This window comes from Dryobates pubescens, chromosome 22 (genome assembly GCF_014839835.1).
Source record: "Dryobates pubescens isolate bDryPub1 chromosome 22, bDryPub1.pri, whole genome shotgun sequence".
NCBI classification, from domain to species: Eukaryota; Metazoa; Chordata; class Aves; order Piciformes; family Picidae; genus Dryobates; species Dryobates pubescens.
The window spans coordinates 13,276,537-13,290,687 of record NC_071633.1 but is presented as its reverse complement, the minus strand read 5'-3'; the positions used below and the strand labels follow the sequence as shown (position 1 = coordinate 13,290,687).

The window sequence follows — 14,151 nt, the reverse complement described above, 5'->3', positions numbered from 1 at the left end:
GGCTCATCTTCACTATGTGCTAGTTATTCAGGTTGGTATGCAGGTGTCCTGATGGGCTGCTCTTCAGCTCCTGGTTTTCAGCAATTAATCCATGCCTAGGCTCACCTTTTGGACAGGGACAGCTAGGAGAGATGTTTTTTCTTTTCCTTGTCTTGACTTCAACCATGGCAGTTTGAGTAACCACAGGGAATCATCCCGTTTCCATACTGAAAAGCTGCGGTTGTGTGATGTCAGCCTAAAAGCCGCAGAACCTATGAAAGTGGCAGGGGTGGAGTATGCAACAGCACTCCTGAGCACTGCCTGCCCATCTACATTCAGCTGTCAGGCATAAACTGCTGGAGTTGTATGCTACATCCGATGCCTAAGGACTGGTGACCTTGTCCTTACCTAGTATGTCTCAGATGTTATGAAAACAACAGTTGTCTTTAATTTCCTCATCACTACATTGGCTTCTGTCTTTGCTCTCAAATTCCTTGGGAGACTGAGCACCCATCCTTTGCAAGGTGTCTCTTCACTTCTGATTTCAAGGCACAGTGCACGAGGTTTTGAAAGACAAAGCTTCAACTACTGTTGGAAGCATCTACCCATGAACTACTTTATGTAGTTCAGTATATTACAGTATGTGTGTGGAAGAGACAGGAGGAGAGGGTTGGCCATGAATAGTATTAGCACTAATAAGCACAGTATGGTCTATTTATATACTCACCCTTTAATGCATGTGAATGTGCTAATTCTGTGAGGACTTGCAAAGCCATGAGCAATATGAACTTGGATGCCACACGCTTCTTAACATATTGTTTCTACTTTTGTCTGTAGATCCTTCTAATACCAAGTGGGCCAAGAGCTTCAAAGAACTACCACAACTTTAATCTGTCCTTCATGCTTTCACTTCCTTCAGCATCGTGCTGGGGCCAAGTCAGCTTGTCACTGACTCTGCATCCATGCTTTAAATATAAACTAATTATAGTAGCTTGTTACCTGGCCCAGAAATAGGCACCTTATCTTATTAGAAAGGCAGGCTCTCACTGAACTCAAACTCATCAGTCATAAAATATTTCTCACTGCTCCCACCCACCAAGTTACAGCTTACTTGGCCAAATTCATTAGCTCTTATTTCTAGAAACTTCTGTATCTCAGTGGGCTTCTGAACTGATCGCAAGGGTGTCTGATCGCAAGGTATAACATACCTGACTGAATTTTCATGTAATTGGCACAGATTACTTGCTGCAGTGGCTTTCGTTTCTAAGAGATGAAAGCAAACTTTGCACAGTATTGATGTGCAGGCTCGGAGCATTTAGATGACACAGACAGGACTCGTAAGTTTTTCTTCTTAGATGCTTAAGTCTGTTTGCTTAGATTCTTTTCTTTTGGAGGGTTGGTGTAACTAGTTAAGTTGAAAGACAAAATGAAGAAAAGCCAGAAATGCAGCTTAGCTACAACCCCACGTGCAGCATTCTAGTTTTTTAACCTATAGGAAGAGTGTATAAAACTGAAAACTATGTGGGACAGACATGAAAGATGTACAAAACATTGACATTCTTGTGGATAAAAGTATCTTGCTAAATGGACTTGGAAATTCTCAGCATTATTACTTTAGTGCAGTTTAGTGGGGTTTTTTCCTCCCTCTAATGACTTGCTCATGAAGTTATCACATGATATCGCATGAAGCTCCACCAACAAAATGGAGCATTAGCGTAGAGTACTGGATTACTCATAGCACAAGCATGGCTGCTATGCTCAAACTTTGTGTTTTGCCATGGTCAATTTGTGGGAGTCAAGGTGAAGCGGTTTCCTAAACGATGAAAGTGATCCTCGATACCCAGCCTGATGGAATGCCTGGAGGTTTTATGGATTCCTTCTCTGTTAAACTCACTAGCAGAGTATATGCCAGTGCAGGCTCTTTCCCTGCCTGCTTCACTCTGAGGAACTGCTTTGTTTTGACTCGGTTTTGTTTCCTGACTTCTTGTTTACCTCCAGAAGGAGTGCTTAGAGCAGCCTTTTCTGTAGGTAACTTGGGCAAAGGGACTTCAGGTATTGGAAAAGCTGAATGCAACTGTCGGGTTTGAATAGGCACCAGGACCACAATAAGAGTTGGGAGGTGTCAGGTTGCACTCAAACCTGCCCTCATAGCATGTAGCAAAGGTGCTGTCTGCCACCCGCAGTTCAGCAGCACTCCTGCTGCTGACCTGGCTCTGCGTATCTCACTTGCTGTTGTGCAGGTACAGTCCAAGGGGAGGTGCAGTGGCCAGATACAGCATGGCCCAGGGATTCTTGCTGCCTGTGACCAGATTCTGGGACTGATGGGCTCAACTGAAGCAAAGCTAAAAGGCAGAATTAAGCGCAGGTAGCTTTATGTCTCTGATCTGGACCAATCCTTTAACTGAGAACCCTAGTTTGGGGAATGGCTGGGGAAGGTCCTCATGTCATTCAGGTGATGAAAATAAAGCTAGCAAAAGAGGGTTTGGGCTGTGCCTGAGGATCTGCAGCAGGCTTGCTCTTCTCACTAACTCAAAGATGGTGTACACTTGCTGGTGCTATAACCTGGCAGGTCTTAGTGGTGGCTGAAAGTTACTGGAAAGACCACTTCTGGGGGTACTTTGCAAAGCACCAAATATGTTGCTCCTGTGTCAGATTGCCTTTACCCAACCCCTGCAGTTCACAAACTGTTGTTGATCTAGCTCTGCTTGCCCAGTGCTCCTGCATGTGACCCACAGCCTCAGGCACAGCTTCTCATTTCTGATAGCTCAGAAGAGCATGCTCTGGGAAAGCTTCATGTTAGAAGCATGCACCAAAATGAAGGTGTCAGAATGATTTCTTTAGTGATGCAGTTACAAACCATATCTGTTTGTGAACATGCATTATGGAAGAGTGGAAGACTTAATAGGGTGACGCTGATAAGCAGCACCTAGAAATATACAGGTGCCAAAGGGCTGGTTTGCTTTATGTATTGTAACTCCTAAGGTCATTTAATGCATCTCCTTAATGGTGACTGGGAGATAGTTTGAGTTAAATTCAGGGCTTGCATGCAACTGTGGAGAGTTTGATGCATGCTTTAGGACACCAGAAAATCAATTTTTGTCTCCACAGAAGCAGAGTGGTGCTGAGCACACTAAGGTGGCCACGCTGGTGTGACATTCAAGTTGACTTGGAGTGAGCCTAATTTTATCTCAGTCAGCCACCACTATTTTGGAGCAGAAACAAGAACCAAAATCAATATCTCAATAAACAGCCGATTAATTTGATGACAGTTGTCCTCCATTTCAGGGTCCAGAATCAGCCAGGCAGTGAGCTAATGAGAACACCAGAGCTGTGCAGACTTGTGGGAGGTGGGGGGTAGTGAAGAAAACAGAACAAACACTCTTTTTGTAGCTTGGAGCTAAGGGGATTCAGCCAAAGGTTAATTGCTTTCTACCCTAAAATGCTGTGAAGTGTTGTTGCGTGGTGTCATACAGCTGCTTCATTCCAGCCTCGAGGTGTCTGTTTCAGTGGTGGGTGGCATGAGCCAATATCCTTTTCTCAACTGCACAGGGGTGTTGTGAGACCTCTTGAGTTAGGAGTTCCAAAAATCTAGTAGAGTTTGGTTGGTATTGTTTGGGATATCACTGCACCGTGGAAGCACTGAGCAAAAATAGCAAACAAGCAGCCCCTCTGTCTCCTTGCTTCTGCTGCACTGAGAAAAATGTGGAGAGGGAGCAAGTGGTAAATTCTTGATGGAGGAGCCCTGTGTAGCTGTGAGGAGCTGGGGTCTTGAGGAAAGGGGCGGATGATCACTCTGTGGTCACCCATTTGTGCAACAAGCATGTTTGCTGCTGCCGCTGCCAGTAGCCAAACAAGTAGCAATTCTGTGGGCTTGCTCAGAAATGTAGGTACTGAGCTAATGTGCCAACCATCTTCCCCCAACCAGCCTCTATCCATTGCAGGCTTGAGGAGGCTTTACAGTGGATAGCTAGTCACAGTAAACATCCAAAAATCAGTGAAAATAAAGTATTTTGGGCAAAGTGTTAAGGGGCAGTAAAAAACCTGTGAGTGAGACTTGAGAGTAACCCCAGTAGTTCAAACGGGATGCCCAGGCATGCAGCCAGCTGGTACACAGGAAAGGGGAATGAAGCTTTTGTGCTTATCACATCTGCCTTGCAACTGTGCCTCTTGGCCATCATCTAGCAATATGGAAAGAAGATCTGTATGCAACACCTGACTGTGCATCCACTTTCACAGGGAAAGGTTGAGTTCTTTTGTGCCCAACTTGGTTCCAGTTCATTGTTTTCTCTGGCTCATCTTTATACTATTGAGTAACAGGTGCTACAGGAATCAAAATATAAGTACAGAAAGGAAGTCCAGAAGAGACTTCCAGAATTAGAGAAATACAGTCTCATTCACAGAAGCCCTGGCCATTTAGGGGTGTCTCTCTTTAGTCTGTATCAGGGTTAAACTACAGTGGTTATTCTACCACCTAATGGCTCTTCCCCAGCAGAGGAAAGGAATGAGGAAAGGGAGAGGAGACTCACAGGTTGAAATGAAAATGGATTTAATGAAATAGCCACATTAATACCAATACAAAGCATACAAAGTTATACTTAGCCCAGCAAATATATATATATGGTGGTCACAATAAACAAGAAAGCAGCCCTCAGGAATTGGGAGAGGAGGAGCTTGGGCAGGAGGCCCTTCATCCTCAGCAAACCTCCCCCTGTATATTGTGATGTTCATGGTATGTGATACACCTGTGAGCCAGCTCAAGGCAGCTGCCATGGCTGATTCCAGACTGCTAACTGTCTGCAGACTGCCTGGTCTAGCCAAACTAGGACACCAGGGTGTAGGTGTGAGTGGGTGTGAGCAGGTGTGAGCACAGTGCTTGCTGTGGCAGTTGCAAAGGGCAGCAAAAGAAATGTCCTTCCTTGGAATGGCTGAGAAACCCTTGATCTGCTGCAGCAGCACCTCATTTCTGGCAATGTGTGCAGGGGGTGAGTTTCTCCTTGAACATGTGTGGGTGTGTGGAAAGTACTTTCTTGAAAATACTGGGGAATTTCAATGTTCTCTCCTTGCTCCTGCACAGTCATGAGAGAGTCACCGAAAAGGCGTTTGTATGAAGCTTAGTGCAGGCATCCTGTTCACTCATGTTGCTGACAATGTCATGGACTAGTACATCCAATTCTCTAGCTATCACAACTTTTGGGTATGTTGTAGTAAGGGTTTAGAGTATTCATGTGGCTGTTGTAACTGGCATCAGATGTTGCTTTGAAGAATAAGCTTTCTGCCATGAAAAACCTCTTTAGTGCCCCTTGGTTGAAACTTTATGTTGAACAAAGGGAGTACCGTAGTGAAATTCTCTTTAAACTTGGTCTGTGTCAAACGTGGCTGTTTCTTTTTGACCTTTCTAATGTCTTCTGGTTGAAAGGTTTTTTTCTAATTCAAAAACCACCTAGGTTATTTCTCCACTACTAACTTGTGCTTGAGCAAGTGTTTGCTCATTTAATATTGGAGCTTGACTAGTTTCAATGCCCAGCTCAGGTAAGGTGGAGTTGTTTCCCCTGTGAGTCTTACACTGAATGACAGGATGGTCTGAGAAAGCCCTGGAGGCATTATTAGTGTCTCTTCCTATCTCAGTCATGTGTGCATGGCTTACCCTGCACTGCTGTGTACCTAGTCTGGTTCCACCCAGCTGCAAAAAGGCAAAGTTCAGGGTCACAGCCTGGTTCAGAGAACCAAGGTTTTTACAGGCACAGTGCCCCTCAGTAAGGGGAAGATGATGGCAAAAGAAACTGGGCGTAGATGTGCTTTGGACTCTGATATTTGTAATCCTGTAAGCTCTTCCAAGAGCTCAGTGAGGGTTGATGGGGACAGAAAGGCTGGTGTAAGCAGGCAATGAAGCATGTGGGAAGCCTGAAAATCTTTCAGGGTCTGAGAGATCTCCAGAATAGCTTTAGGCTTTTGTGACTGTTTCGTGGGAAATTAATCTCTTCCTGTTTTCTTTTTTTTTTCAATTTGATAGTAGTGTTAAACTCACTTTATGCAAATCTGCTTTCAACTGTCTGGCTAATTTATACTGGAACTAATTTGACACACCTAGTGAAAAGCATAGTGGAATTTTGCTATGAACTGCAATGTTCTCTTCCACTTGATAACTGTCATAACAGCGGTTAAGTAACCTGACTTCTTCCCTTCCCTGCCAGTGACAAAGGCTTAAACTGTATTAAAAACTGTAACTCTTCTTTAAAGCTTGCTTTACAAAATAGCATTTATTACTCTCTTAATGTCTTGCTTTCTAACAATCAGCTGCTGCTCAACCTTCAGAGAGCTCTCACTGGGATAGGTAACCATGGGAAGGGCTTCAGGCACTTAGGGCCACTGCTCATCTTGAGGACTCCAAGAGGACCATGGTCATCTTGTTTGTTTCACTGCAGTCTTCTTGAACAGAGACCATATACACCTATTCTCAAATACATAATCTGTTCATATCATGTGCTTCTCTGTTAATTCCTTAATGGGATCCTGGTCCCTACCCAGAACTTCATCATTTCGGGCCAATAGCTGTAGTTAACTCTGCTGCTTTGGTTGCAGCTCTTCCTAATGTGTCCCTAGAGCATCAGGGGCCATGTGTGGTGTGGTATTTTCCCTCCTCTCCAATAGGGTTCACTGAAGGTTTGCTTTCAGCTTGTCAGCTCAGCAGTCTGTGCAGGGTCTACTTCATATGGCTGTCCTATCTCTGCCAGAAACAGTGTGGAGAGTGTGCTTCCAAAGAAAAATGAGTTTTCTCCCTTCAAAGGTGTGAAGTTGGGTCTTGATGTGCCTTCTCTGTGTGGCTGATGCAGCCTTGAATGATGCGGGCACTGCTGGCCTCCTGCTTCTTGAGGCAGATGGAAGCAGGGCTGAGAGTTTGGCCAAAGGAGCTTTTTGCTTCCAGAATCAAACTCTTGAAAGAAACTCATCTCATCTCTTTGACAAACCAACTTTGTCTGTAGGTGCCATAAAAAAAAATAAGCCAGTGTAGTTGAAAGGTCTTTCATCAGACACTGTCTAGTAGAACTTACTTTGGACTGCTACAACATAGCCTTCTCTCAGTAAGAGCTGCTGTTGCCCCGTGCTGGGTCCAGCAAGGCTCTTAGCCCATCCCTGTGAGAATAGCTGCAATGCTATGAATTATTCTGTGGGGAAACTTCAGCTACTGTGCTCAGTGGGTTTACAGGAGCTTTTTGAGTCTGCTTTTAATGTATTTGTGTTGGTGGGGATTCTGAGTAGAATTACATGCTCAAGCTTTCAGATGACTGCTGTAAATACACAGATCCACTCTAGTCTCTTACTTCACAGTGGCAGCTGCTGTGGTGTTACAGAAACTCCATAGCTTTGACTGCATCTTATTAGTTCAGCACACTATTAATATCCCAGCAGCTTTTTGTATTAGTTTCCACACTTAATATTGGTTCTCTTTCCTTCTCCTCCACCCCCTCCTTCACACTCAGTGATTGAACTGAATTCATCTTGGGGCTGTTTCACTTAAGATGCCCCTGCTGCTCACACTGAAGAGGGAAACCAGACTGGAAGCATAACAGTTGTGCTTACAATCACCAGGTATATTTAGTGGCAGTGTCATCTGTTGTGCATTTATTCCTCAGAACTAGCATTTTTCTTCTTACATGTAGAGCATTTGTAGTGCTGGCAAAATCTTTCCAGAGAAGCAGCTGCTGATTGGCTCTTCCTGTCTATTCGAGGAAGGGTCTGTCCTTAAATACTTAGTTATTCTGATGCTAAAAATGGCACCCAGCACTCGGCACCATCAGGATGGCCTTGGAACTTCACAGTATTGGCTGCATTGGTGAATCCTTGTCTCCCCCAGAAAAATGACTACACACGTACCAGCAAAACAGCTCTTGGGTGCAGGTACATCTTAGGCAAGTCACTGCATGAGGCTCTAGAATACAAACTGTGATCTTCCTCTGGAAGGCTTTAAAAGCAAGTGTCACATTATTAGGGTTAAGTGGCTCTGGTGAAAAGGCTACAAGACTGATGTTCATCCTAGCTACTGTTTATTCTTCATGTAAAGAAATTCTGTCCCAAATGGCAGCAATGCCTCTTCTTGGAAGTGTTGTATTTCAATACAGGTCATCTTCTGAGCAGAGATTGGGAGCCCTCTTGCCTTTGGCAGCCTGCTAATAACAGAAGCAGGGCAGGAAGGAGGTCTCCATCAAGCATACAGCATGACTTCCACAGCCCTCAAGTGAGGAAACCCTCTGGCTGACAGCTGAATGAGGCATAGGTCCTAGGCTGAGCAGCTCATGAAGGAGAACAAAAGTATCTTACCCCTTTGCTTTAGGGTAAGTGCTCACCGCTTGCTCCTAGAGCTCAGAGTCAGGAAAATGTGACATGCAGACAGTTGCCAGAGCATAGAGGGATGGAGTTTTCCTCTGAGCCCACCAGGGTTTGGTCACTTCTGAACTGTGACACCTTGCAGAACTGTGAGCAGTGAGTTTGCATGTGTGATACCACCTTGAAACAGAGGCTGGCTTAGGGCACTCTGAGGGTCTAGGACACTGAAATACCTTCCTGCCCAAAATAGTTTGAATTAGTTGATCTGCATGGCCTGCTGCCAGCCTCCAAGGAGAACTGGGGTGGCCTGGCTACTGGTCAGCAGGCTGGGCTGGCAATAGGAAGTTATTAATAGCTGCTTTACCATGGAAAGAATGAGTTTGGCTTCGATGTGCTGCAAAGCTGCTAGCTGGTACCACAGCAAATGCTGGAAGTCTTGTTTATTAACACTTCAGTGAGCAAGATGTGCCCTGTAGACAGCTTTGAGCTTGTGGCCTGAGGTCCTCTGGATTGGCTTTTAAATCTGAGCTGTGTGGTCAGGCTGTGCAGGTGCAGGGCTGTAATGCAGTGGTTGGCAGCTCTTGGTCAGCTTCAGGATGTGGTGGGTTTGTCCTTTTTTCCCCTCAATAAGTTTAGGTTCCCTCAAGGTTCCTTATGCCTCAGTTCTCACCTGTAAGAGTCAGCTCTCTGTCTCTGAAACAATTTGATTTAAGGACAAAATAAAAAAAGATACTAAAATTTTAGTAAGGGAAGATTATCTGAAAAAACCAAACTTCAGCAATGACCAGAATGGAAAAAGGGGGGAGGAGATTGGAGAAGTAAATGAAGCAAAATGTCTTGAGTGGCATAGTGATGAGGAGCTCCGTAGGGAGGATGTAGCTGGATCAAAAGTTGCAGTAAAGCACAGAAGTTTAAGAGGCTCACTTCAGAGTCAGGACTGTCAGTGCAGTGACTGTGCTCATCTGCTGTCAGTTTGGTTAACACACCAAAAGAATATGAAAGCTTAGCAGCCTTCAAGGTCTGGAAAAGCCACCTCTTACTCAGCTGAAATGCGAGTCCAGCTTACAAGTTGCTTGGACATAGTTTGTGTGTGACTTCACTTGGAGAAAGATGAGGAAAATGCCATAAGATCACTGTCCAGTTCAACGTGCACCTCTGAAAGTGTGCAGTTGTGTCAGCCTCCTGCCCAGATTTGGGGCCAGCTGAAGTCAGGTGAATGTTTCTGGTGTGCAGTAGCTATAGCACACTCTGGTCCTCTGGAGTGGGACTAGCTCCTGATGACAGATGACCAGGTGGCACAGTGTTTCACAGGAGGTGCTTGGCGAGTGACTTGGTCATAAACTATACCAACAAGTCATCTGCTTGAAATAGCATTTAGGCAAACTGTGATCAGAGTTGCTTTAATGGTGTTACTCCAGGGTCTGTTGGCTTTGTTCTGGTGTCTTTGATTGGAGTTTGCCTTTCTGGTTTTGGGGGATTTTTTTGTAAGGTGAAGGCTAGGATAATAAAGTGACGTTGTCTTCAGTCTGGGGCATGTCGAGAATCATAGAATCAATAAGGTTGAAAGAGACCTCAAAGATCATCAAGTCCAACCTGTCACCCAAGACCTCATGACTACTAAACCATGACACCAAGTGCCATATCCAATCCCCTCTTGAATACCTTCAGGGATGGTGACTCCACCACCTCCCTGGGCAGCACGTTCCAATGGCTAACAACTCCTCACCTCGAGCCTAAACTTCCCCTGGCGCAGCTTGAGACTGTGTCCTCTTGTTCTGGTGCTGGTTGCCTGGGAGAAGAGACCAAGGCTATTTGTCTTTGTATCCTTCAGTTCCCTTCAGGAACATCTACCACTTGCAGGAATCTACCACAAGGCTCTGGCTTAATACACAGAGGTCTCCAATCCAAGCTCTGTTCCAGGGGACTCACATAATACATCTATTGTAACAACTGGTGATTCTTAAGGGAGCTCTCTCCCAGAATATCTCTGTGGATCAAGTTTTGGCATCTCCCTCATCTTAAAGTCCATACCTCTGGTTGTCCTGCTTGAAAGGAGGCTTGCCAAGAGAAAAGGAGGGTTAGTGAACAAGAGGTGATGGAATATCCATTTCTGCTTATTAAAAGTAGTTTTATGAAAGTAGTTCTTGTCCTGACTCTTATAGAGAAACTGCATTTCCTTGGTGCTTGTTGCTGATCTATGGTCTTGTCTGTTTGGTTTCCGCCCTGGAAAACAGGTGGAGAGATGCTATAAGTAGCGAGAAGTCTAATGCACGCAGTGAGTTCCTCACAGACTAAATTACAGTTTTCCTTCCTGTACCACAACCTCAGGTCCCTGACCTGTAACTGCAGCGTATTTTCTGTGACTAACAGCTGTAATTCCCTAATTATCATGCTCTGTTCTCCTGCTGTGCTGTAGATTTTGTTACCAAGGAAGCAAACCAAGTTTCCTCATTCCTGCCCTTGCTCTGTATAGTTCCAACTGTTTTAAATCCACCATTTGATGCAGCCCATAAAGACAAATGACTGTCTCTTGTTTCAGATATTCAGAATCTCCAGAATATATTACATATCTACATGCTGGGGAGGAAGAGGGCAAGAAAAGGTTTTCTGGCCTTTCCGTTAGTGAAGGCAGCTGGTCCAAAGCTATTCCTGGGTTAGAAAAAGTACCTTTAGTAGCTGTAACCATCCTGTGCAGAGTGCTGGACTACAGGTGGTGTGCTGGACAGTGGGCCCAAGCAAACCATGCTTTTGTAAGGTGACTGGCCCAACTCATAGGAAGGTGTGTGTTAAACTCCAAGGGCAGGCTGTGTGTGTGCTGTTAACGGGCATTCAAGCTTTGTCATTTGAGGTTGACAGACGTGGTGATGGGGCCCATGGGTCGTTTCCTTTTTGGCCTCCCCATTTTTGAGGTTGGGAGCAAATAGTTTGTGTGGCAGGTAGAAATGAAAATAAACCTGTGCTGATCTAGATGATTAGAGCAATACAGCCAGACTGTGCTGTGTTGTGTAAGCAATTGATTTAAATAGCACAGAAACGTGTTAACCAGCAGGAAAACTTTGTTCCCACAGAAGGCACAACTGCATATTAACCTGTTGAGTACCCAAAAGTATACCTGGCTTTGCACTTTGTGCTCCATTGGGTGATGTCCATCCTTTTCCTGAAGGATGCTGATAGTAATGCTGTAGACAATTGTCAGCTGGGATGTGTTCAGCCTGACATGGGTGTGTCCAAGACATTTGTGTAAAGTCCTTGGTGGGGTGGGTGCTAAACAGGAATGCTTTCCAAGGGCCCAGCCTCCAGTAATTCCTGTTTCACGTCTCACTCCAGAAATATCATCCAAGTTCCAACAGTAATAATGTCTCCCAGGTCACGGGATATAAATTACTGACTCCAGGGGGATTTGCTGCTTGACTCTTTTGGCTGTTAAGCTAACATGGAGGAGGCTGCTCCTTCCTCTGGATCACTGGAATTTAATCCACAACTGGGTCTAGAAAACATGACACCCGAGGAGGGGGAAGTGCAACAAAAGAAATGTTCTGTTTGCCCTCAATGAGGGGAGAGGGAAAGAAGACCTAGAGCTGCCAAAGAAAAGGAGAAGGTACAGACAATACAAAGTTCCCTGTAGAACTAAGCTTGCAGCACTTTGCGAGAGGCTTTATACAGTGCAGTGGAGAGCTGGTGAACATAGGTCAGGTGTAGATACACATAAAGCTGTGGAGCCTGTTGTAGCTAGATGACCTCTCAAGATGCTTTGTTTCAGTTTCTGCAAATTTGGTCTTGACAGAAGTGTGTGAATGTGAAGTGTTGCACACCTTAGCATATACTCATCAGAATATAAAATGTAGAAACTTGCTTTTAAGATGCCCTGAACTTGAGGTTAGAGGCAGCAAAGTTTTGTGCTTCACAGAAAGTCAGGTTGCAGTGGTGGCAGCTCAGCAGATGTTTTGGCTTGGTGGCACCGCACAATGTGGCATTCTTTTGTAATGTGCTGTGCTAGATGGTAACAGTGCCTGGCCTGTGCTGGCATGCAAAGTCTGGCCAAAATTGAAATACTGGTGAGAACTCTGAAAAAAACACTGAGTTTGCAAACATTTCAACAAAACCCAAACTGAATTCAGTTTTATGTTGAGCACCATGAATGTCTGAGTAGTCAGAGTCAACTTGCACAAGCTCAGTGCAGCAGAAGCACATCATGTGCATGGAAGCAGCATTCTTGGTCAGTGCCTATGGTGTAATCTGTCCATGCTTCAGCTGGGGAAGGAGAGATTTGAAATAAGGGCATTGAGAGCTCATGGCTTTGACAGTTGGCGTGGTTGTTTTAATGCTTTACCTGTACATCTTTATGTAAGACAGAACCTACCCTATGATGTGATTCAAAACTGGTTTAGGTTTCTCTGGCTGCTTGCTGAGTATCCTTGGCTACACCTGTGAGGCTTCCTGTCATGGCCAGCAGGTTGCAGCAGGTTTGCCTGTGTCTGGGAAAAGTCACCAGTGCATATCGTGTTACCTGTCACATTGCTACTCTTCACCAGTGAGGTGTGCAGATTCCCTTCACTCCTACACTAGCATTCTTTCTCTTGGGTATCAAAATCCCTTCTAAAACAGGAGTTGGATTTGTAATTTAAAGCCTTCTTTTCAGGTATAACAGAGGATCCAAGGTGTCTTCTTCCCTTCAATATGGCCTGGGAGAAACCACCTTGTACCACTCTACAGCTGATACTTCTTAGCTTGACAACCATACCTCAGAGGGGTACAGGTGAGGCAGTCTTGTGCTCTGGAGGTCTTTACTCCTTATGTAGCCAGTCTGAGTTGTTCAGTATCTAATGGTTCAGTGATTTCATAAACTCCACAGGTGAAGTTGTTCTCTTCCCCAGCCTGGGGTCTCATGGATGTGTACTGCTGGTGCCCTCAACATGGAAGAAAGTGGGTGGCTGTTGGTGACCAGAGCAGCTTTTAAATGCTGAAGGCCTCCAGAAGAAGGCACTCACCTGTCCTTGACTCAACAGGTATAGCATTTTAAAATCATCAAACCAAGGGGGCCTTCATCCCTTACAAAGAGTGAGTAACCTGATGAGCAGTCCTAGCAACTAATGTGGTAGCTCACTTGGAAACTGCTTGTCTTAGCATAAACTTTAGGGACTAGAATGGGAGTGGTGGACTTGACTGGTATCTTATGGCAGCACATAAGCAATCACCGTGAGATGCTCTTCGAACTTAAGTATGGACTGAACTCCAGCCTGGGTAAGCACAATGTGATGGTTTCATGACTCTTTTATAATGTGGGTCTCAGACAGAGGGGAGTGGAGCTAGCAAGTGGCTGAGTGCAGAGAGAGGTAAGCATCCCGATTTACTGCTCCTGAACTTGGAGGGCTCCAGTGGTGGAGTCCTGCAGCCCTGGCTGGGAGGAAGTTCAATAGGGTGTCTGCCCATGTACAGTGTGCTTGGTTACAGATGCAGCATAGGTCCTATTCTCCTGCGCCCCAGCAGGGCCCTGCTCAGGCCTGCACCCTAGCACAGGACATGCAGCTTCCACCAAAGCAAGCCTGGTGTTTATACAAAGGCCCAACAAAATCATGGCTCTTGCTGCGGGCTTGGTTTGTTATAACATGGCCAGGAGTGGCAAAGTGTGAGGGAGCTGGCCCTGCAGAGCCCTTGCCTGTTCCCCTATGCCACGGGGAACAAGCAGTTACATGACCAGCCTGAACACCAGCTGTGCTTAACAGCCAGCACTGTCCTGCAGCCTTCCTGTTGTGGCACGCTCTGAGCTGAGCCGCTCTTGCTGGCACTGGAGAGCTGGGTTACACACGGCAGCAAGCTGGCACTCATGACTCCGCACAGCTGGGCCGCAAT

The 14,151-nt window shown here is 45.4% G+C and overlaps 1 long non-coding RNA gene across 1 annotated transcript in view; it reads left to right on the top strand.

Annotated features, from left to right (window-relative positions):
- The window catches only part of LOC128898382 (uncharacterized), a 42,391-nt gene extending 29,290 nt beyond the window's left edge, over positions 1–13,101 (top strand). The window contains exon 5 of the long non-coding RNA XR_008462822.1: positions 12,941–13,101. This is a non-coding gene — a long non-coding RNA (uncharacterized LOC128898382). The remainder of the gene's footprint in view (positions 1–12,940) is intronic.
- Positions 13,102–14,151: the final 1,050 nt, after the last annotated feature.